Genomic DNA, 9,222 nt, shown 5'->3' with positions numbered 1-9,222 from the left:
ATGGAGGCACATCCTGATAGCTGTGATATTACAGTGAGATAGCACCACCCCTCTAATTAATATGAAAGTATGCTTCCAAATCCTTCAGTTTTACAAAAAAGGAAGATCCAAGGCACTCTTCTTCAATAATAAAAAGCCTTTATTTTACAATGGCTATATCAAATAAAACATTGGAGTGGGTTACAGCCCACACGTTTCGGCAGAAGCCTTCTTCAGGGTGTGTGTCCTTCAGTTTTACATTGCTGATTTGTATTCTATCATCAAAACAGACATGCCCTGTGACTTTCAACCTTCTATGATTATGTTTGCCCTGTAGTTAAGCAGGGGCGTGTCTAGCGGTGGCCAGAGACAAGCCTTGCCCACCCAGAGGAATCATCTGCCCATCCAATGAAAACTCTGGGGGAAAAAATACTGATCTAGCTTCTTTTTCTAGCATTCACATTTGTCTTTAATTTTGTCAAAATGCTTTGCGTTCCTATTGGCCATTTTAAAGGTGTCGGTATCGCAAAAACCACAGCATTTTTCACACAATTTAGTCAATTACAAGACCTGTTGGTGCAATCCAATTAAAAGTGTTAATACCTCTGATTATTTTTTCTCTAGTTTTTATAAGTTGTATTCGTCTTGTATAGTATGACAGCTTGCACGTTTTTCAAACTGCATGTTTCTTCCAACATTTTTGTTGTTGCCCACCCAAATAATCCAAATGCCAGTATAGTAACACCTCTGCAACATGCTATCACGCTACCAATCAAGATGTTCTTTGTCAATGGTTATTATCTTGACTTGAGGCACTTGAGAGGATGCCATCAAACCCCTCCAACAGGCCCAGCAACCATGGGAATACATCAAGTGGTAACTCTTACTCCAGGAGAGTTAACATCCTGTGATTGTATCATCAGCGATTGTATCACATGCATGTGCTCAACCCAGAAGTAGTTGTGCTGAATATTTATCCAGGAATAATCAGGAGTAAAAAAAAACAAAAAAAACTGATTGTTCAAGTTAAACACACGCACCATGTCAGATTAAGCAGGTTCTTGAGGCCTATTCAAGAGAATGTGTCATGGCTTTGATTTGAAGATGTGCTTGATCTTATTCCGCCTGTGACATCATGCCATATGGGAATTTAAAAGCAAGTGTGGGTCAGGCTTTCTGAATAAAGGATGCTCTTAATACTATGAGCCCAGTAGTATTTCATTTTTCTTTTCTTCTCTTCGGGCCATATGGACAGGTTGTAATACCAGCTTTGTGACATGTGAGTTCATATGCTTTGCACAGGTGACGTTGGCATATCAAAATTGGACAGAGTGATTTAAAAAAATTTCTTTGGTCTTTTGTAATTTTCCATCCCGCTGAGCACAGACATGTTCTTTATCCCCTGTTAGTGTCTCTGCTTTGTCTTTCCTCTTTCAGTCCTCGACTACGAATATGTTGGTATCCTAGTATTAGTTTCATATTCCTTTTTTACTGACATTTTATTCCATAAGGGATGGGGTGATGTTTGCTGCTGTGTGGATTCCTTGTTTTTCCCAAAGAACCAGTCTTTAGTTTGAATAAATATTACGCTCTACAATTATCTTTGCATTTGAAGCAGTTTTGCCCATTCCACAGTGTTTCATGGATTGTTGATTCATTTACATTGTCCCACATCTTGCAAACCGAACTTAAAAGCCTCTAAAACAATGGTTTGAGCAACATTGAACTAACATTGTTAGTTACAACAATCATACAATCTGTGTGTGACTTGCATGATGACAATACATCTGAACAAAAAAAAAAAGTCTGTGAAGTTTTAAATATTGGTTTGGCACACAAACACAGTCATGGAAGTAGCAAACAGCGCCAATGGGGATTCTAGCAGGGGGGAATCTATGCATGCACAGGTCTATGTCTTCTTCTATGTAACAGGGTTTGTGCAGCTCTATGGGGAGCGCTGTAATGTGACAATCTAACCTTGTTTTGTGCTTCACAACAGAATGTCTGCACAGCAGGGCAGACACTAATGGGGGGATGAATAGAACAAATTACAAATTACATCTCCCAGCTTCTCAGTGGGAGGCAACTGTCTCATTCAAATCAAAATAAACATATTTCTTTGCTGAAATTTTCACCTCTCTTTTCCCCCATTTGTCTGGAGATCTCACCCATTAAACATCAATTTCAAGCCACCAAATTGCACAGGTGCCTGGCACAAAGAGCTATTACACTAGTGTGGAAATGTTCTTACAGCTGTTGATGTGGAGACTGTTGACAGCTTAGATGTGTGCAATTTAGAGATAAAGGTCGTCAGAATGGCTTTTTGCTAAACAGGAGAGCTTCTTGTAACAGGGGGAGTAGGGTGTAACCTTAGGTGTCTAGCTGTGTTCTGTTTACATCTGCGTCAGAGGAACTGGAAATGTCAAGGTTCAAGTCTTGGGTATAGAGCTGCATTGCATTAAAGAGGAAATATGCAAGAGCTTCGGAGTAATTGTGATGGTTGAATGACTTGTTACAGGGAGAATTGGAGGCTCTCTGCCTTCCACCTATCGTATCTTAGCGGAAAAATCAACCTTGCAATAGCTATCAACGCCTCCCAGATCTTGATCCGGTGAGAAACATGGACTGCTTTATGCTACTATGACACAAACACGCCCGCTAATCCTATATGGCCTGTGGATGTGGAGTCATTACAGAGGGAGAAAGTGGAAAATACAGATGGTCTAGGTAAAGTTGCTTGAATAACCTTTAACTCTGGACTAATCAAGTGAATATACTCACAGATTTGAAGCGTAGTTCTATTGTCAAACCTTGATTAAGCTTTATACACATCTCCAGATCAACACTACACTCAACACACGCTATTTGCTTTCAATTTGCTGGCAACTGATAGGGGAACTGATTCTCTCATTGGCTCGTGGATTTATTGAAACAGAATTAAGCTTATGAGGGTCACTCAATTCCCTTACCTGCCAAGAAGATTGAAAGGAGGGCAAGGGGAATTTGACAGCTTTATGCTACAGTGGTTTGTGAGAGGTCTACTGGGGAGATGGAAATGTGTTCCTCAGACAGTTTCAGCAATTTGGCAAAATAGGGATGAGAGCAATTTAGTCTCATTATGGTTATCAGAGTGCACCTAGCTCTCGTTGAGCTCCATAGAGACTCAGTGGTGCCATAAGCAATGGCACAGGAGTTATGTGTTTTGAATTAATCTATGTGGTATGATACCTGAGTGGTGTAACAATACAACAGACAGTTTATTATATAGATTATGAGTGCTATAGATTTAATTAATCTGTCCAGCACCTCCTTAGTAATAATAATAGCCATCAACAAACAATAATAATTAAATTAGTCAATTTAATTCATGATGGACTAAGATCAGTGGATGAACTGAGCTGAAGCAGGTGGTTTGGTGGGAGTAGTATGGTGGCCCTAAGAACTCGGTGCACTACAAATTGAGAAAACATTTGCAAATTCACAGATAGACTAAAAACAATTTGATCAGTTTGGAAAACATATGCACTACTAAATATTCACACAGCACACTGTAAGCAAGTAATGTTTCCAGGAGGCTTTCACACAAACCTCGCTTTGTCCGGACTGTCTGACTCTCCCATTTGATCCAAACCAAATTTACAGGTGTGAAAGCAATTGGTCCAGCACCAAAGACCCAAAATTTGGTCACACTAAAGAGGTGTTCTCTGTCCAGACCAAACAAAACCATGTGTGGAAGCTTTTTTCTTCTTTTTTTTTTGATGGTTCAGAATTTCACACAACCTAAATGAACCAGGCTGGAACTTTTTGCTCAATGCCCATTGCGACTTTTGAAGTTAAACGCATTGAATTGCTACCTGACACTTTTCTCCTTTCAGGTTATTTTTTTTTTTTGCATGAGTGAGGAAGAGATGGAAGCAAAGGCCACAGGTCAGACAGCAAACATAAGGAAGTGGAAAACAGAAGGTGGAGGTAAAGCTGAAGGAGAGGACAACTGCAAACTGCATTTTCTTGAAATTCTGAATGGTGCATCGCAGAATAACACGGCTCATACTTTTCCAACCGCTTCCTTTTCACAAATCCCCACTTCTACATTTTGATTTTGATTTGTTCATTAATTAACTGTCCTATTTCATTTCTCATTTTCTCTCCACGGGTTGGAGAGAAGCTAATACAGTATGAATCCTGTTTAGTGTCTATGTTAGGATGGATGGAGGTCAGACACTGCTGTGATAAAAACCAAGAAATGACTAAATGTTTTTGCAGCACCTTCAAAAAAAATCATATTGTGGTGCTGTGATTGAAATATGGGGGACAGATAGGATTGGTTCACTCTGCTACTGTATATTTTCAGTTTATACTGCAGCTGATGTGTTAGCGTAGTCAAGTGGTGGTATGAACACAACACTTAGAGCTGTGTGGCATATTGGAAGTAACTGAGTAATCTGAGTCATGTATCAGATGTACATGTCTTTGGCATCTGAATGTGTGAGAATAATAAATAGGTCTTATAAATTGGTGATCAGTAGCCATGACTCAATATTGCCTTTCTGTGAAGTGGGTGTGTTCACAATAATCCTATAGGTCACTGCATAAAAAATGTAGGAGATGGTGAATAGAGTGAGAAAGATAAAAAATAAAAATAAAAAAACATCTTTGAATACCACTCATCTTTTCTTTGTGGAGTTGCTGCAAATGTGAACAAAGAATTGTATTCCCTTTGCAAGCGATACTCAATTCACTTTCATTAAATACACCTTGATGTATCCCCCCACTGCAGTCGCTTTTGTTGTTGACGGCCACATTCTTTAGCAACAGTTTGAAACAGTTACTTTGATTTAATGCACTTTTGCTCCTGTGTCATTTATGACGATCATAGATCAGACTTAAGCAAACATTGTTCTTGTTTTTTTTTCTCACGGTGGAGACAATTCTGCAAAAATACTGATGGACTCTTGTATTGAACAAATTCCAGTTCAAGGCAACAGCTCTTACACTGTGTTTGTCTTGTGGCACAAACTCCATTTACTTGTTCCACCAACCATGAAAGGAGTGCACACACCCACACACACACAAATACACACACTCACACACACACACACACACACATACACAGGTACAGATGGGGAAAAAAAGAGAAATGGTTGGAACACAATGCATCACCAACTTCACAGAAACGTATTCAGGGGCAGTTCTATTCACTGGCCCTCAGCCACTTTTATCAAATACCGCAGTTCAAACTCCACCTGATTGCAGCGCACATGCAGCTAATGGAATCAGCCGTTTCACACATTGTGAGTCTCAACCTGCTGATTTGCTCTGTCACCCTCTCTGTATCTCCCCTCCCCTCCCCACCTCCCCCTTTTCTCTCTCTCTCCATCTCTCTCGCTTGGTTTTCAAAGGCTGCCTTGCTTTAACTTATTTCAAGTTCCCAGTGTTTCATTCATGTGTTTGTGTTGATTTCATGGGCCTTTCGCCTGACTGCTGCATGGAGAGCTCTTTGCTGTGTGTTTTTTTTCTGACCTTAGCTGTCAACTTGGGAGCAAGAGTGCTTTCTGAAAAGGAGGTATGGAGGGAAGGAGGGGGAGGACGAGGAGAAATGAGACTACAGGTAGCCAGCCTCCCTTCCACCCTTCTACCCTTCGCTCCCACAGCTCTTTATCTACTCCCCTCCATGCTCCAATGTTCTCCGTCCTGTCATTATTGAGTATTCCCCGTGGCACTGCCAAAGGCCACTCTTGCCTCCATGAACCGTTGTCCAATGCAGCAGGTTTCCCAATGCAGCAATAACCATGCAAGTTTATTCATGTGTATAGTATGTTTGCAATATGCCGTATACAGAGTTACAGGTGGCGTTGCTCCAAAAGGATGCTGTGCCAATATTTTTGAAAACATAAAATACTGTGTTTAAATGGACTTGCACTTATATTTAGCTGTATAAGACATCTATAATTATGTTGTTTAATTATTGTCATGTTTTTTTCTTCTCATTATTACATGTATCATTATTGTTTTGCATTATTCAAGTGTGTATTTTTCCTTTATTTCCTATATTCATTGTATAATCACTAACTTTTTTCTACTTATTTTTCATTATCATCTAATTATTCCTTATTTCTTTGTCTTTACTTGTAACAAATTTGGTTTTTGAATTATGTTCTTCATGGGTGAGATTTTCATATAAGCCCTTTTGAGTTTCATACAGTACCTCCCCTTTGCACATCCCAATCATAATGATTGTGCCAATATTTTTGAAAACATAAAATACTGTGTTTAAATGGACTTGCACTTATATTTAGCTTTATGTTGCTGTATGTTTAGCTACATATAACATGAACTTTATTTACTGCAAAATAGCTCAAGCTGTTTTTTTTTTTTTTGCGATCCGTCACGCATGTTTTAGTGTTGTAACACATTGGGGAAAAGACTGGAAGCTTCCAGTAGTAACCTGGAGTGTCCTCCAAAAGGCCCTATAATTCTTAACTACACCCCTGTGCCCATCCTAACAGCTTGTATTTCTGTGTGTTTTGCTCACAAGGAGAGGAGGCTTGAGTTAGCTTTTGCAATGAAAGTGGACGGGTTTATTGTGTGCTCCCAAATCCCATCCGTGCTTCACTGCGCCTGGTCAGCTCCAAACACTCTGAACTACTTTAGAAAGCACACCCCGTGTGTAGAGAGAGGCCAGGCTTTCATTTATTCCCTCCACCTCACAGCAGCTCCCCATTATCTCTACAGCAGAGAAGACGGTGACAGTATGAAACAAGGGTAAGTGTTAACAGACCAGACACACCTTGTATTACCAGAGAAAAGGCTTTGGTGCAGTCCACAGCGTCGGTGTCTGACAGCCTTATTGTGAAAGGACACCTCGCCAGCCACATCAGTGATCCCCGGAAATGAGACACACAGAAACATGGGAGGCATTGGTGAGAATATTGGTGCATGTTGGTTGGTTTGTGTTTGTGTGTGTGTGTGTGTATGTGTAAGGGCCCAGAGAGACTGCCAGCTGTCTCACATAACTATGGCAGGTGGTAATTGCCATTATGACACTAAGCTCGGGTTCAGACACTAGTAAAGAAGCGAGTCCCGTCTCGTTAAATCTGCTGTTGTTCAGACTCTCACACACAAAAGGCAATTAATGTGGGACCACGGGGAAGAGGACAAACAGGCCAAGAGAGTGACACCCCTTTTCTAGTGTTTAGATTTAGCGTGTAAATAAATTCTTGATGCACTGATAAAATATCGTGAAGAATATGGTTTAACGGGACAACGAGGAGTTTTGGAAAAGCGAAGCGTTTTCACACTACATTTATGAGCCTCCGCGCGCACCATAGAATTATTTGACCGGCACAAGACGGACTCATGTTTTCATTCATCAAGGATTAAAGTCAGAGGTTCAAAGAGGTTCAGTTACCGTCGTAGTTCCAACCATAAAGCCACCATAAGCGTCTGCAAAACCGAAAGTAAGGAAACGCTGGTCGGCTCGCCCAGCATTTGGACCATTAATTAAAATAACAAAATAACGATAGAGACAAAACAATATATTTATCGGAAATGGAGCCATTAACAAGTGTGGGTAGCGTAGATTCATCCACATTAACGTGAGACTTTTTTATAACCAAATAGAAACTCCTCGTTGTCCCTTTAAACACTGATTACAGTTGAAAACCTCTGATGAAAAACAAGAAAAAATGCCCGTCACATCTCTCAAATGACGTCTCCAGATGTTTCTTGTTCCTAATGAAATCCTGTTGACTGTGATATAGAACGAAGAGAAAAGAAGAAAGTCAAGAAGGAAATCTTCACTTCAAAGAAGCAGGAAGCAGATAGATGACTTATATTTTGAATTTGTCATATAGAGTCATTTCAGAAGAGACAAAGGCAGGAGTGAATGTTGGGCAAATACAGTAGAGTAAACCAAGTCAAGTCAACACTATAGTCTAACTGCAGTATGGCTCATATACCAGTTTACACAAAGGTTAGCATGTATGTTTTTCCACCTTGCTGAAAAAAGGCAATCGACTCTTTTCTCATTGCCAGGAGACGAGTTCACCTTTATGTGCCGCTAGCCGCCGTTAAGGCTGATGAAATGGATCTGTCACATCTCATCCACAGTCTGCTGCTCCTGGTGTCAGAGCCTCCATGTTAGACACCTCGGTAGGTAAATGTGTGTTTTTAAAAACTTATTGCGGGGCTTGTGCTCGCTCTTGCAGCGCAGCACACACCGCCGCTCTGCACGGCCGCTCTGCACGGCCGCTCTGCAGCACGGCTGTTAACCATGTGTGACACTGCGCGGGGTCAGGTCATACAGACCTCGCAGTTTTAGAGAATGGTTCACTTTTTTTTTTTTTTTTTTAGCTTATATTATGACCGAGAGTCACCAGATGTGTACAATCCTACCCATGCCTGTAACTATGGTAACCAAGGTCTTATAGATAAGGATGCATGAGAAGTCATAACATAGAGAGAACTGCCTAAATCCAGTTCCAGAGAAGGATTACGCGGGGAACACACTGGAATAGCTGGTGAGAGCTGCTGCAGAGAATCAGGCTTTTGTTGACACCAGTATAGATGACTATGGGGGAAGTTGTCCATTTTATGAATGCTGTCGCTTCTTTTCTTTCTTTTTTTTTTCTTTTTTCGGCATGAGAGGTGGCGTGTATCTATGTGTAAGATGAATCTGAATGGGTCACAGACAGAAATATTCAACATTTGTAGGTAATTTGCAGATAAAGTGTCACTTTATAGATGTTTTCTGTCTAAAAATCAAGAAATTAAAGAGTAATGATAAGAAATCCAACCTTCAAGTAAACTCTTACAAACTATATTATATTGAGCATAAATTCCTATTGAAACTCAATACGTTAACAAGGTAAAAAAAAATGTTTTTATTTAACATAATTTAAAAAGGCTCTTAAAAAGTACCTTGTCAGTCAAATCATGTACCATCAAACATAATAAGACATCTGTAATTATGTTGTTTAATTAGTGTCATGTTTTTTTTTCTTCTCATTATTACATGTATCATTATTGTTTTGCATTATTCACTCATGTATGTATATTTTCCTTTTTTTCCTATATTCACTGTATAATCTACGGAGCCCGTGATATATCATGGAATAAAAAAAATATAAGTCGTTCCCACGAAATAGCAAGTCGTTCCCACGAAATAGCAAGTCGTTCCCACGAAATAGTAATTCGTTCCCACGAATTAGGTATTTCGTGGGAACGACTTACTATTTCGTGGGA

The 9,222-nt window shown here is 40.0% G+C and overlaps 1 protein-coding gene across 1 annotated transcript in view; it reads right to left on the bottom strand.

The window, feature by feature from the left end:
* The window catches only part of tmprss2 (transmembrane serine protease 2), a 253,688-nt gene that overhangs the window by 113,108 nt on the left and 131,358 nt on the right, over positions 1-9,222 (bottom strand). The window lies entirely within an intron of this gene.

The sequence above is a fragment of the Trachurus trachurus genome (genome assembly GCF_905171665.1).
Source record: "Trachurus trachurus genome assembly, chromosome: 14".
Classification (NCBI taxonomy): Eukaryota; Metazoa; Chordata; class Actinopteri; order Carangiformes; family Carangidae; genus Trachurus; species Trachurus trachurus.
This window is presented reverse-complemented; position numbering and strand designations above follow the sequence as displayed.